At 40.8% G+C, this 16,531-nt stretch overlaps 1 protein-coding gene across 1 annotated transcript in view; it reads left to right on the forward strand.

Annotated features, from left to right (window-relative positions):
* Nucleotides 1-417: 417 nt before the first annotated feature.
* LOC137297881 (cardioacceleratory peptide receptor-like) overlaps nucleotides 418-16,531 on the forward strand; it is a 68,871-nt gene continuing 52,757 nt past the window's right edge. The window contains exon 1 of the mRNA XM_067829852.1: nucleotides 418-723. The gene's annotated coding sequence lies outside the window, so the exon portion shown is untranslated. The remainder of the gene's footprint in view (nucleotides 724-16,531) is intronic.

Consider the following 16,531-nt stretch of genomic DNA (forward strand, 5'->3'; position numbering starts at 1 on the left):
TAGGAAACCAGCCATTCCATGCCGCTACTGCCTATTGGTTGACTAAGCAAACATGAAACATCTTTAGAAGACGATGCTGAATAGAAAGTATAACGGCATTTTGATGTAATTGCGCATACACCACTGCAACACCTTCAAACAAATGAAATGATATGCTCCACTGAGTGTACAGTCGGTAACTTAATGTAACAACAGACTGAGGTGATAGCGTGCATCTTAACTTCACCTAGTCTAATGTACTAATTCGCTGAAATTTCTATCTGTTTCCTGACACTCTCATTATATTCACAATCACAGAATTAAATCTGGAGGTATATCCCCTAGCGGGAAGCAACGTTGGTAAAAACTTAAAAACACAAACAACTCAATGCACGACGTACTGACAATAAACACGGAAGGGTCGACGTTTGGCGACCTAACACCGGTCTACAGCGTGACCATGTGTCGGACAGGCTCGACTGCAGCATGCGAGGGGTCTATGTACAACAACTGACATTTACACGCTGAGTATTTCTGGCCTGAAGAATGATTGCTGCCTAGTAGAACATCAGAGTCGGATCTAATCGATCATATCACGAGCAAGCCCAGTTTGGGCGAGAACATCGTAGAGAGCGTGGAGGAGAAAAACTCGTCTCAGTGGAATGGAATTAGGTGCGCGAAAGGACTTACGTGATTTGACAACTCTTGACGTAAAATAGCTGCCAAGTAAGACTTTCTGTTCAGGTAAGATATTTAATATGTCTTCAAAACATCGTTAGTTAAGAAGTTTAAAAACTGTATTCTCCATGACCAGTTTGATGTTTTCTCAACAGTTTAGAGTTTCAGTGAGTTTTTCATCAGCTTCAATGTGAAGAAAGTTGAAAACGATGTTACTGGTTTGTAGTCACTGCTGCTGCGGACACCAAACTGGCGGTGAAACGGCGGTCTGTAAAAACATCCAGTCTCCACCAGACAAGAAAACAGCCATGCCATTTCTATGTTTAGCTTTAATATTTCGATAATAGAAGGAAAAACTACGACATATTGTACACTCCTATTTGTTTCTTGTGCTTACCAGTATGTGTGAGTGATATACACATAGTATTTGAACAAAGATAAGGGATACTTACATACTCCCATTTGAACAGTTTTGTGTGCATTCACAGTATTCTAAGGATCAGGACTTTGAACTGGTAGAATAAGCCACTTTCTTTGGAACCTTCCGATTTTTAAGGTTTTGCATCGATTTTACTTAAGGAGAATTAAGTCCATTTTTGGTGTCCCCTGCCCTGATGATCCTGAAATATTCTTAAAAGCGGCGTAAAACTAGCTTACTCACTGAGGGGACTATGTATTTAAACATAAGGTATATGTTTCCTATCTTGGAAAATTAAACATATTTCGATTGAAATAATATTAGGTTTCCGTTATTTGCCAGTCAAACATGTAGAGTTTGACTCAGTCGAGAACACCACACGAGCTACGTGTCTTCAGATTAGAAGACTGGGAAACTTATATCCCCATATCGCTTGTGGGCTTTATGAACTAGTTTGGTTAATGGATAAAGTTACTAGATCATGTATCTGCACGTTTCTTAGTTTGTTACACTCAGATTTTTTTTGGCAATATGGCCTTCTTAAAGCAATGACGTCCAATTGTAATCCTGTAATATGGCTTTAAAACATCAATAATAACTGAAATTTTGCAAGATTCATGATGGGAGTGTTTATTGTAACATGTAAAGCTGTGTGTGTGATTATCTATAAATATCTATAACGTTCGAATGAAAAATTACTGCATGTCCTTGAATAGAAAATAGAATGTTTACAAGATGTTTCTGGAAACATGTGTGCCGTTGTCTGCAACTGACTAAATCAACTCGAGGCAAGCTTCTGTCCTTGATATTAACAACACAGATGATAAGGCTGACGCGTAGGACATGTTTTGTTTCTGTCTGTTTTGGCTATAAGCGATACCACAATTACTATATCTTATTATAAACCATTGGCTTCAACCTGAGAACTTGACTATATCAGAACATTAGCATAACCATTAGCTTTGTGACATCAATATAAAAAAAAAAACATGTCAGCAGCCTGTCTGCAAAATTAGAGATTTTATTAAGGTGAAATTACAGTCTGTCCCAGTTTGCCGACCTTTGTACAGTCTGAATTGGCATCTCTAATTAGGTGCCATGCTGTAAGGAATTGTTGTACATCCACGAGACCCCCGATCTATTATTCCTCAACATGGCCGAGGGCGAGATTGTTCCGAATCTGACAAAATCATCACGTTGTTGCAGTAATGGTATTACGTCTTGGAAATCCATTAGTCTCCTTGTAAACACCTGCAAGTGGTCATCACATATAATAAATGCTGGCCATGACATAAATCTCCTTGTACACCACTCGCAAGTGGTCCCTACTTACGGCGACCACCAAACCATTTTTAAACCACCGTAAGTGTTCAATACGTGTAATGAACATCCGAACATCACACTTGTCCCTTTCTACACCACTCGCAAGTGGTCCCTACTTACGGCGACCACCAAACCATTTTTACACCACCGTAAGTGTTCAATACGTGTAATGAACATCCGAACATCACACTTGTCCCTTTCTACACCACTCGCAAGTGGTCCCTACTTACGGCGACCACCAAACCATTTTTACACCACCGTAAGTGTTCAATACGTATAATGAACATCCGGACATCACACGTTTCCCTTTCTACACCACTCGCAAGTTTTCGTTACTTACGTTGAGCACCTAACCACCCCATACCTTATACTGACTTTAATAGATCACTACTTTTACATTCTTGTGCTTCTGTTCTGATAATTTCTTTGCATTTGAACAAATACTGTAATTCTGAAAATAACGAAATATTTATGGTGAAAGATTTAGCACGTCATTTCAGCCAAATGAACAACCACACAGAATTGTTCTGCGGAAATCAAAGTAACTAGGTATTCCCTGGGGGTACAAATAGATGAAACTGGTTCCTGCACTGTCAGAGCGTATTCCATACAGAAAGAGATCACACCAACAGTTGACTTGTCAACTTTAGGGGGTACCTTTACATGTCAGTATCAATCTAGGACTAAACACATGGCAAAGCAAGTAGAAACATCTAAAAGTCTCTCTTCCGAACATGACAACGTGTGCTCGACTGGTTCAGAAGCTGATGGCTTTGATTTTCTGAGTTTCACATGGACTACCTACAAAGTTAGCTTTTTACATGCATGGGAATTTGCTGAAGGTCATCAAGGCAACACGTCAAGGCGTGTTTTATTAGGACCTGTACACAGATCTAGTATCTTCATGTCGGCAAGTCATTACCGTTGCTTTGTAGTTATTGAACATCATTCATATTCACTAGGTTTGGAAAGTCAACTTTCCAGCTCTTCCTCAAACTGACGAAAGAACGGTTTTACATCACCCGTAGGAAACTTTGCAAAACAATGACATCCAGGCAGTGGCACTCACATGAGAGTAAGGAATATAGTGAAATATACTTAGAGCAGGCCATCAGAGATATATTCAGTTTTGTTCCAATTCTGTGTTTCCTATATTCTATAGGTAAATATGCCAAACATAGCAAACATTAAAAGTACGTCCCATTGTTCTTTGGAAAATATATTTCCACATGCTTCATATTGATGTTTTAACACCAAAGATCATCATTGATGTCTATGTCTTGACATTCAAGACGTGAATGATGTCTTAAGTTGATTACTTTTGTTCTATCATATTTTGTTTGCTAATACAATACCACTAACCTGATCTAACAACGCATTATGTAACTACAAACGGCAAAACACACTCTGTAATCATAACAAATGCTTACTAAATGCAAAGACATTTGTACGAATTCGAGATTTTCATAAATCACTTCACATTCGCCGTCATACTAGGTGTTGGCCAAAATGTTAACGTATCCTGTTCTACCGATGGCACATATCACAAGACAATGCAAAAACACTCGGTAAAGGTCACAAATGGCCTTGGTCAGACAAATCTGGAGTCTCGTCCTTTGAAATTTTCGAAGAAAACAAAGTATCTGGTGTTTTTATGTAGATACATCAATAAAGTTAAAGAGAGGCCCTAAGATTATGGAGTTTGAATTCGGCTGCAGCTTTGTGTTACATACTGCTCAATGGTGGGGAGGGTTCAGAAGAAAGCCCCCTCAGGTACCACAAACCCTTTAATCACAGACACTACTTAACCGCGTGTTATCATCCGATTATCGGCTTGAAAACCAGATTCGTTTTGCTTATGATCGTTGGTCTATTAGTAGCATGTAAGTGCATCTCTCAAATCGTTTTCCGCCCACATAAACAATCTGACGCGGCGATATATAAACGAAAAGAGGGCATAACTGCTTTAAACCAAATCCATCCACTAATCGTCGTCTGCGAGTTCCTTCTCAGTGAGAACCCTTTAAACAGTCGTTTTACACAGGGACCATATCGTTGTATGGCCTCTGTTCTAAAGTATACGAAGGTTTCACTCATTATACAGGCAGGACTCTGTACTGAGACTAACCTCTATCGAGCCACATGGCTGGGGCCATTAGAGTTTCAACACCTCTCTCCAGTCAGAAGCTTTGTTATTTCGGTACAGCAGGAGGATTTGGCAAGACATGATGTACCATAAACATAGTGAAGTTACGCATGATGTCAGTGTTTTGAGACAAAGACAGAAACGCACAATCTAAATCAAACTTCCCTTGTAGAAGTTGATGTAATTTCTTCCATGAAATACTGGTGTCCTGTTGAAATAACAAAGACCTTAGTCAAAGAATGTGCCTTATGCGTCTGTGCCATCTTTCACAAAGCGATGTGGTTATCGTAAGTGTTATATTTTAACACAGGCCTGTGATAACTGTACCAAACCAGAAGACCCGGGTTCGATTCCCCTCATGGGTACAATATGTGAAGCCCGTTTTCTGGTGTCCCCGTCGTGAAATATTGCTAACAACGGGGTTAACCTAAACGCACCCACCCACTCACTCACTCACTCACTCACTGAAATATAAAGTACAATAGATGATGCTAGATATTTATAAGCTAGTGTAGTTTGTTCCGGGTTCGTCTTTAGTAACCCATGCTTGTCGTAAGAGGCGACCAATAGGAACGGTCGGTCAGTCTCGAGTTTCATATCATCGTATTCCATTTTTTCATGATGTCGATCACCTGATTCTCTGGTCCGCTAAGTGCGGCGTAAAACTAAACTCACTCATTAAGAACTCATATGTTCATGTCACCACGTGACTGTGTAGTTACGGTATGACTTGATGATGGACAGCAGTGTTTTTGCTGCTCTCATCTTCCATTGTGTAGAGCTCGACTGGTGTAGATGGATGGTCTCACTTAGTGGGTGTATACCATACTGTAGAGGAGGTTGTTTGTAGTTTTACTACCCCAGGCATAGAAGGGAACAGGATGTGCGTTGAGAGAAGGGTACCCAAGACACCAGAGCAGTTATCAGTGATTTGCCATGAGGGAGGAAGTCTTCAAGACAATACACACTTCAAGATTTCTACGAGAATACTTTTTCAGTTGCATCGTGGCTGATGGCAGTTCGTTTTGTATGAGTATAGTAGTGGCACATATTTTATAGAACAGTTCAATCTTATCGCTCAGTTATCAAAGGCATTACCCGTATATGACTAGCGAAACAGTATGAACGCTCGGAGATATCTGTTCTAACACTGCCCTTTAGAAGTAAACCTCACACGACCCAATGCTGTCCACTAACTGAACCGTCATTAGGACAATAGACGACATGAAAGCATTACAATGTTACCTCTGTGTACTACAGGTATGATGATGTAGCATAACATTGGCTGTGGGTCAAGAAGGATCCAGCGCAGTCATCCACAAGACAAAAGAAGTGCTTGGTACCATCCTCTAGCAGGAAGAGCGGGTAACCGATACTTGCCAAGTAATTTACAAGTGTCACAGAAGGGAACATTGTAATGTATACGCTCACCAATGATTGTTTAACAAGTGGCATTGCCAGTGATGATTGATTTGATAACTGAACGATGTCATACAAACCACGTACTCGTAACTGTAACTTCATCTGTCAAACCTAACCCATACGTGAAACCTACTTACAACTCCATGGAGAGTTCGGCACCATTCACTGGTATAACACCCGGATGCTCATGTATCTATTCCTGTCTGTGACTGGAGTACTGCATCTGCTCACTGATTGTTGTCCATGACGGGGGGTGGGGGTGGAGGTGGAGGTGGAGGTGGAGGTGTATTTTTGCCACGCACTAAGACATGTGCTGCTGTTAGTTGCGTGGACAAATTAATATTGTTACTTTGTCAGGTTTGCGGTGCTACTACGCTTACTGGTCAATGCTTAGATCTGTGTTGCTAGCTACCGCTGTGTGCGTTGTCAGCAGGTTACCATCGCTCCCACGACGGAGATGTTGGTGCTACTGTTACGGTGTTAAACTTGTTAACTTGGACCTGTTATTGGCATTCGCGGTTATAAACTAGTGTCCAAAAGAAACGATACCAACTTTTTTTCAAATTAGTTTATTACTACGTGATTCTTTTGTGCAAACACGTGCCAATACGTATTGCATATTCCAAACAAAGCGTATTTGATTGGAAATACCAGGAACACTTTACCATTTCCGGGGAAAACGTACATTTCGTGAAAGTGACGTTTCTCGCTCTAGCATGTTCTGCACGTGCATAAAACTGTATAAAACGGATGGGTCTACCCGTTGATATCTCAACAACAAAAAGAACACAAGACATGCCGCGTTTGACCGCCATATATATAGAGAGAGGCGTTGGAATGATCCAACAAGGAGCGACACACGTCGACGTCGCCAGAAGGTTGGGCTGCGCACGCATCACCATCACTAGATTGATGCAGCGGCTACGATAGACAGGTCACACGTCAGACAGGCCCAGGAGTGGAAGACCACGAGTAACAACACTCGGTGAAGATCGTTACATCCGGGTAATTCACATGAGGAACCGCATCGCAACAGCGACGTCCACGGCGGCTACAGCTCTGGGTCACCGGGTCAATCGACACGGTCTACAGGGGACTACGGCAGTATGGTATCCGGCCTGTCATACTGCGGACCGCTCCTCACGCCTCGACATCGGCACGACAGATTGCTGTGGGCCAGGCGAGTCCGACGCTGGCAACGTCGTGACTGGGCACGTGTTCTGTTCTCGGATGAAAGCAGATTCCTCATCTTCAGGAACGATGGACGGCAGCTGATTTACCAAAAGAGTTGGTGAACGTTTGGCGCCTAACTGTGTTCATCAAGTCCGGTCGTTTGGAGGTGGAGGGTTAATGGTTTTTGGTGGCATCTGTAACGTCAAGACAAGGCTTGTCGTAATTCGTGGAAATCTGAATGAGCAACGTTATCGTGATGACATATTACGACCTGTTGTGGTGCCCTTTCTTCAGCAACAACCTCGTGGAATCATTTTCCAACAGGACAATGCAAGGCCACACACAGCACGATTGACACAGGACTTCCTTAACAACGCCAACATACAGGTTTTGCCATGGCCCGCATGTTCACCGGACATGAATCCCATCGAACACTTATGGGACCACCTCGATCGGCAAATCCGACGTCGCCCTGTGCCTCCAGTCAATGTTCAGGACTTGGAACGATATTTTCTCGAGGAATGGCAACGCATCACACCCAACGTCATCAGTCCACAAGCGTGTTCTGGCGTGTATTGAGGCTCACGGTGGACATACCCGCTACTGACTTGACTTTGAGACGTGTCAGCTGACATTTCATATTGTTTCTCTGATTAGTGCTTTAAGGAAATGTTCACTTTTCGACCCCACCCATCTTTAAATCTTGTCAAATTCAGTGTTCAAATGTGACTGAAATGAATTCTTTTACAGATATTGAGAAATGATTCATCAAAAGAATAACACCAATCTTAACCGTGTCTATTGTTCTGTTTTCATTTTATGTCGTTGCAAACAAGTGGTATCGTTTCTTTTGGACACTAGTTTAGTTAATGTTTATGTTTACAGGTTATTGGTGGCACGTGAGCTAGTGAACTAAAGTGTTGTTGCTTCCGTTGACGGACTAGAAATAAGTGTTTCTTAGTTCGTTGAAATGTCAATATTGGTGTTGTTATTTATGTTGCAGTTTGTGTTACCGTGAGTGTTTTTGTGGTTCTTTTTTTAAGTTTTAGCGTGGCTACATTGGTTGCCATGTCAGTGTTACTGTTTACTTTGAAGGTTTAGTGTTGCTATTTTCGTTTCCGTGTCAGGTTACTGTTTACTTTGAATATTTATTGTGGCTACAAATATCCCACTAACGGAATCGGATGGCCAGACTCACTGACGAGATTGACGTGTATCCCAAGTGCGTAGATCGATGCTCATGTTGTTGATCACTGGATTGTCTGGTACAGGTTCGATTATTTACAGACGGCCGACGTATAGGTGGAACAGTGTGGCGTTAAACAACAAACCAACCAACCGTGTATTTAGTACAGGCGTCACGAAGTTTGCGTCTGATGATGCTGTTGGGATTATATCATCATCACGTATAAGTGATTACTGGCGGGGGATGAATATAGTTAACCAACTCATCTCTCTGTACACAGACACCGTATGACATGATCATAACGGGTTTGCTTCTATATTTATAGAAAACGTGATTGCTGTGCCATAACAGCTGCATCGCCAGTAATCTTCCTTCTCACTTGTGTTCAGAGGATCATATTGCTCCAAACCTTTCATCACTCTACATGTGTGATCTTCCATGTCAGTAGAACATCAAGACGACTGGGCTTCTGGCTTATGTTTCAGAGACTTTCACGTCAAGTCTCGCGCGTGATTTGAGTGTGCTATAATAATATTCGTCAGCTTTTACTGTTGATATGTTTTGATTAGGTGTATGACGTATGTTTCATGTGTACACAAGGCCCTATTCGATATCAGAAATGAAAATAAACATCGAGTGTTGTTTAACGCCGCAATATTCCAGCTATATGGCGGGGTTCTCTACACAGTCTGACCACCCAATCCCGCTAGTCCCCTCTTACGACAATCATGCGTTATTGAAGACCATTCCCAACCCTGATCTTCACGACTGAAAAGAAATGTGTCTGACTTTGATATCGATCATATGTGAGCATGGATATCGTATACATGAGCATGTTTGTTCGCTTATTTAACACCGCACTCATTCCAGTTATATAGCGGTGGTCTGTAAATAATCGAGTATGGACCAGACAACCCAGTTATTGAAATGCTCTCGAAATGTCGCCATAAATCGTTTTAAATGCGTTATTCTTAAGCGTTGAACGCTGAATCCTGATTCACACAACCTTCGCCCGACGATCTTTGAAATCTCTGGAGAAAGAGCTTGCCCGTCTGTGCCTGAAACCAAAGGCCGGATCAGCCTGGACATTATTCGACGTGAACCTCTTCTGAAGGATATAAGTAGACATTGTGTTATGCAGCTGTGTGTTTTACTTGTGTCACTCTCGTATATTACCCATAGGTCCCAAAATGTAGAATAGACGAGGATGCTGCCACTGCTTTCATTTTTGGGTAAGAGAGAACGTCATGTTCACGACACAGTTTTCGGACACACAAAGTAATTATGAAAACAGCCTTTCTGCTAGAGCAGAGCGCCCATGTAAATGCCCTTGATCTCAGAATTCCCGTCGGTATTTTAGTTGTTAACATAACTGGAGTTTCAGATTTGAAAAAAAGTAAATGAGTAACCTTTTTCCAAAATTCTCGAAAGTTTAAACTAAGAAAAAAAGATTCGAAATCTCAGTACGCCTGAAATACGACTTAATTCATGATGTCCAATTCATATGTTATTCCGTCGTCTTCCGTATTGAAGGTAAATGTTCACTTATCGGAAATATTAGAGCAAATGTTGTAAATCCAAAAGCTCCTATCTTGGATTATGTTGATAGGACATGTAGCACTTCAACTCACTTAGTATTCAATATCTCCATTTATATTCGGTATTATGCTTCCACCAGTTCGTGAACAAATGATACTAATGAATGTCAGCTATTTTAATGCGACAAGCCTGTTACGTATGGGGAAGGGTGTCAGAAAGTCTGTATTCTATATATTTTGGCATTGCTCTAATGTCATTATGAAAATCATGACTGTTAGATTTTCCATATCTGCAGTCTATGTGGTCTCACCAAAATAATTGAAAACAGATTGCTTTCGTAATCTCAGTTTTCTGATAGTGGCTGCTTTCAAACGAGTTTTTCAGACAATTTTACTTCTTTTGTTTAGAGATGTAATTCAGAGTGATCATGAGATGTGTATATGTGTGCATTGTGATTGATAGAACAGCTAAAACAGCTTTAACTCCACACATAGTTTGTATATGATCTCATAAATGATGTGGAGAACGTATCCATGAGGCACCAGTAATTGATGACACAGACCGGTCACAGGGCTCAATGGGACATGATGGACCAAGCATTTGTCAATCACTGTCACTGCCTGGGTTTTAAAATATAGCTTAATTGGAACTTGATATATCTGATGCCATTGCTCCTAGTCCGATATTTGAAAGTGATTTATTACGGCCAACTCCAAGGATCAATTTCATTATTAGATACATACGTTTTTTACATGTGATCAATATAGTTAATGTGTTACATTGATTAGTACTTGAAGAATGCGGTTTACCTCGACGGCACATCTCATTGCTCCAGACTAATGATGTCTGCGCAAAAGTATTTTGATCGTTAGTTCAGTCATCTGTTTGCACTGCATAATGAGTGGCCAGTAAAATATGGCAATTAAGCTCTTCTCTGTCCCCGAAATTACTGTTAATATAGCATGCAGCTGGGAAAGAGTAGATGAGGAAAACTGATACAAGAAACGTAAGAACACAACGCCTGTCGAAATCATTGTCTTAGCAGCCCTTGAAACTCTGTGGAACCATGGCCACTACACCTGGAAATTGCTTGTCTCCAGTCAGTCTTGTATAGGACGTCTAATAGTGGTAATTACTCGTAGTATGCGCCTATGCTATAAATGTATATCATTTTCACTCTGGTAATCTGGCATCCTAGTGGTATTGGCATCTGCTGGTATCACACACCAGTCGTTGTCACTTATTTATGTCGAGCCGTAAGAAACCTTTAAGGTATTTTTCATTTAAAGTGTGTGTCTAGAGTCAATCGCTGTTGGGTCCTATTTTCGAGAATACTTGTCGGTCATTCTTAAAGTTTCCAGCCTGATCATTCTTCTTGAATTCCAAGCCTCTAAATATGACGACAAAGGTCTTAGACAAAAGACGTAGTCATAGTTCCTTACTCATTCAGTGAAGCAGTAAATGAGCGAGAATGTAGAGACCCTTGACATGTCCAACAATCGCAGGTGCAGGAAACCAGGCCATACACCAGTGACTGTTGCTGTAAAACATCCCACTGATATCATCAGGCATAAGTCATTACTGGTGTAATTACCTAGCAATGAAGTAGATCCTGCACATTGTGCATAAATGCATGTGTCACGGTGTCTGTGCAGATGCTGCACAGGTCCAAACCACCAAACCAACATGACAAGCATACAAAAGGACGACAAGCGTGCATATGTATCGTCCTGTACCTGACTGTTTAAACGTATTACATGTCGTGCCTTTTTTCGTCATGTGCTTGGGGTCTGACTTTTGACAGGTTAAAGACAGGTTGTTAACTCCTACTATATTACGGCGCGTAATAGAAAAGTAACAGATAAATAACTTATCAAAAATTGATGAAGATGGTGAGGTTGACTGACTATACCCGAAATATATACCTGTAAGACATTTTTCTTGGGAAAGAATCATTGTGACATATAAGAAGGGCACATTGGTTTTCCTTAACCGTGATGTTTATGAGTTCATGCGAGACTTCATGTCTGGGAGAGAGCAACAAGAACTGTTTGATTGTTGTTGACTCGGCTCCCTTCACCCATATTGCATTGGCGATATATTCCGAGACGACAAGGTAATTAAGGGTAATTTGGTTTGGTTTTGTTTGACGTTAAGATGCTTCCTGTTCCCGGACGCCAGATAAAGATGTAGGTCTGCCATGAGATGTGTCTGTTCCTGCTTCACTTTTGATGCCACGGACAATTACACCCCCGAAACAGACAAAAACATACAGTATCTATTGAAAGTACTTTCAATATTTTTTACTAGGGCAACATATGTATTTCTAATTGGACGAATTAATTTAATTGTGAGCTTAAAATACATTTGTTTGGATACAATAGCCAAATTAAATATAAATGTGTTTGGATTAGTTTCTCATGGGAAAGAAATCGGTTTAAAATAAGCAAAATATCCACAATATCTGTGATCAGTCTGTGGTGCTTTCTTACAACTGCCGGAGTAGTGATGAAAATAGTGTGTGCGTGTGTGCTTTTTAATGCGTACAAGAGAAAACATTTGCCATGTTCATGTGATTACATAAACGTGATATATCAATTCATGTTGTCTCCGGTCCGCATACATGTATGGGCCGGAGACCTTATGCACAGTAAACTATCTTGATCTTGGTTCATTATCCCTCGTCGCTAGCCACACTATCTCTCCTTAAGCTTTTGAAATGAGTCAACGGTTGCAGTTTCTTGTCCCACTGTATGTATGTATGTATGTATGTATGTATGTATGTATGTATGTATGTATGTATGTATGTATGTATGTATGTATGTATGTATGTATGTATGTATGTATGTATGTATGTATGTATGTATGTATGTATGTATGTATGTTTCTTGTATACATTTCTGTATACAAATCATGTATCCGTTTACATCGCATTACTACTACTACTACTACTACTACTACTACTACTACTACTACTATTTCCAGGCATCAGTGGGCTTCGGGAATCTACAGGGGAACTAGCCTGTAAACCTCTCTTCTCCAAGGCAAAATGGAATATAAAACTGGCTTACAATTAACGTTCATTAATGAAAGACATCCATATTTTCCTGAACAAGAGGCATATACATCCGTATAGACAAACCTCATTTGTTCATCACCTTATTTTGTTGATGTACGTGCGGAACCACATGCAATAACAAATATGTGTTGTCCTCTAAGGACTGATATGTACTCCTTATGGCTTGGCATTGTTGACATGAAGAGGAAGAGGCAGGTTAGATTACCAACGACGGGAACATTTACAGGTAAGCCTGGGGGCATATGAAGGATAAGCCTGGGGGCATATGAAGGATGACAATATGACGGAACAGGCTGTCAACAGAGCTCGGCTCTGTAGCCTATTGAACAGCATTGTCAGAACACATCGTTAATGCTGAGGCTAGTGTAAAGTGTGAACACAATAAACACTTGCAAGGATTACACAGAAGTGAGGACAGCGCAGCTGAGAAATAAGCGTAGACTGATGAAACATTTTGGCAAGACACGTAATACATGCGTTATCAATAACTAAAGTATTCATTTGTTTGTGGAGGTCGTAAACGATAGGCGGTACTTCCCAACAGAACACAACTTAAAGGGAGTAATAAGAATGCACAAATAATATAGACGTCAGTGTGCTAGTTCTTTACATCTAGACTATCGTGAGATACTGAAGATCATATGTCGAACAGCAGGTTTTTGAAAGTGTTCAACGTATATATAATTAGAGCTTAACAATACTGAAAACTTTGCAATATTGAGCAGCAGAATGCAACAAGGCTTATGCGCGCTCCCTAGTTTTGCGTGTACAGTATAGTTATCTCATGTAATACATTTGAATTAAACGCACACAATAATCATTTAGAAATACATTCACTAGCACACATTTGATTGCAAACACGCAATAAAATATACAAGACGTGCACAAGGATTTATCTGCTTCCACGAGCCCGAACATATGTAAATGTGATTTACTGAAGTTAGATTATGCCTGACGCTACAAGATTATACTATAAACTATTTTGATGAAGAAATATTTAGACTGGTGCTACATGATCTGACGTAACTAAAATATTCCGTGGTGTACTTAGCCTATACTGCATAGTTTAAGTGAAAGTTTATCTTATAAACCAACAGTATTGAACGCAACAGAAAACAGAAAACATGAACATAATTTAGGAACATACACTGAATGAAATGAACATGGCGTACCTTCAAAATAACCAAGAGAAGGATCAATTAGTGGCCAGTCTTTATTCGGTGCATTTCATGAGTGAAGTAAAGAAAGGCCGTCATATATACCACCGATGCTCTCAGTGTTCGTGACATGGACGCACGTTTAACTGACTAACCCTTAAACAATACTTACAAATGTTGCTAATCTACGCTGTCGCTATCTGAATTTTGAGATTACCAGCGTAGCTTCAAAGACTTGAGAATGCAGAAATGACTAAAATTATCTAACAGTTTTCTCGGCGAGTGTGTTATCATAGAGTAATCTTTACCTTTCTTTCTGGACATGTAGTCTTAACCAAGGCCTATCGTAACCGTACCAACGTCTCTGTCTGGTTTGGTAACGACGTTTAATTTCATTTGACACGTTCTTTGACAGCAACAAGTAGAGAGCAGGAGGGGGTGTTCAGTTGTCCCACAAGGTGTGCGACGTGCAGCGTGAGAGCAAGTATTTTGCTGGTGTAAAGCGGTGCGATGTTCATGGATGGCGTGAGACAAATATCTGCAATGTGTAGTATACACATGTTAAACGTCCGGCCATGGCCACTCAACACAGAAGGTTGAACAACGCCCACATCAGCGCAACATTTCATCGAACGTCGATAAACACGGTTTTAAGATTCAGCGTTGCTCTTCTAAGAATAGGACTAACACTGGGTTTTATAGCCTGAGCCTTAGAGGTCGCCTTAACATAAACTTGATAAGCCAGGCGTTCAGGCCTGTCATGTGGCTACAACATTGTACGTACGGACCAGTGTTAAACCCTCGTAATCGATTCCTCACGGTCATTTCGCTAATAAGCCACGGATGCTGCTCACTGTCAAAGTTGGAGTCTCAAGCCGATTGTGCTGGTGAACCAGATGAGTAGGATGTTACATGTGCTTGTTGAGAATGTGACAGGTCCCTATTGACGTCACCTCAGTACCACACACAACGGAATGCTCTTAGTCATTCCAGCTGCACGATCCACTGCTTTTCGGCATATCGTTTACGGATTTTGGCCATTGGTGTAATTCATAGTTGAACACTTCAGCAAATAAGTGCGTGTGAATTGATTCGGTCCTGCGTTCACTTTGATGCATGACGAACATCTTACTAACGGTATTTCATGCATGCCACGACCGAGATGCACGTGCAGTGTCATTATGGGTCATAAACACGAAGTATGTTCACTTGTTATTATCGCCCTGAAAATCTGAAAAATCTATACCAATATTTTAACGTAATTTGTTATGATTGCTTTTCGGCAGCATATTTCAACTTTATTTTATGCTTATTTCTGCACGTATCGTTGACCATAGGTACGCTCACATGTGTTTGGGTTGTCCATTCGTCTAAAGCGCTGCCGAGTTTGTTCTTCTCGGTATTTAAGAAGTGATTGTGACTTCCTATCCCAGCTCGATCCCAATAAGTTTCTAGTGGTGTCAGCATCGTACCGTGTTCGTGGTTTTCAGCCAAACTGATCAATCCACGTCCGCTTTCCTCTTCCACTAAGTTCGCACTAAAATGCTGAAATACAAAGTTTAAACACAACCCACTCAAACCCGATTCTAGATATATTTAATCTGATCTTTCGGGAACCAGTCCCGTGACATGTATGACACATATCCATACTCACAAGTCACACGAAGGATATGTCGTACCACAACATTAACACACAGAGATCAGTCATCATTCCCCTCGCTCGTAAACTCTGGGGTTCTTTTCTTTGAATGAGCTTGTGCTGCTTCCTTTAAAACAAAAGGTTCGTATTTTCGAAATGCCAGTGTATCAATTTCGGTTTAATTGTTTCATCTCTGCCATATTAATTTACATGGTTCTGGCAGAAGCCTGTACGTTCGTTTCATTATAAGATTAACAATGTCTAACTCTCCGGTAACGCTTTGGTTAAGAGGAACTCAACCATATTTTCAACGGGGTTGTTATCTCTGTGTGAGAAAGGAAAGCAGTTCCTGGTGGTTTCAAACTCACGGCCTGAAAATCATGGTGCGAAAAAGAGGAACGTTCAAATTAACAAACAATGTGATACACGTCCACAATAAATGTAGTTAGTGAATCCGTGACTGGTACTGTAAGGTGTCATTACACAAGATAGAAAACACGATAGAGAACAAACAAGGAGTGTGGAGAGTTTGTTGCTGTAGCTAGTATAATCGATGCTCGTGTTGTTGCAAAGTGACTTGATAGATGTACATAACGGGTCGTCCAGACTATGAGTGTGTTTATTCACCTGTGAAATAGATACCACCCCACTGGTCAGTAGAGGTATTATTTGTTGACCAAAGTATTTTTAAGATTCGGCTGACCTCCCCGCAACTAGTGCACAATATGGCAAGTAGCTCCTGATGGTGTAGTAACAGCCCAGCACTGAAATGGTATCCCAATGTATGTTGAG

This window comes from Haliotis asinina, chromosome 10 (assembly GCF_037392515.1).
Source record: "Haliotis asinina isolate JCU_RB_2024 chromosome 10, JCU_Hal_asi_v2, whole genome shotgun sequence".
Taxonomy (NCBI): Eukaryota; Metazoa; Mollusca; class Gastropoda; order Lepetellida; family Haliotidae; genus Haliotis; species Haliotis asinina.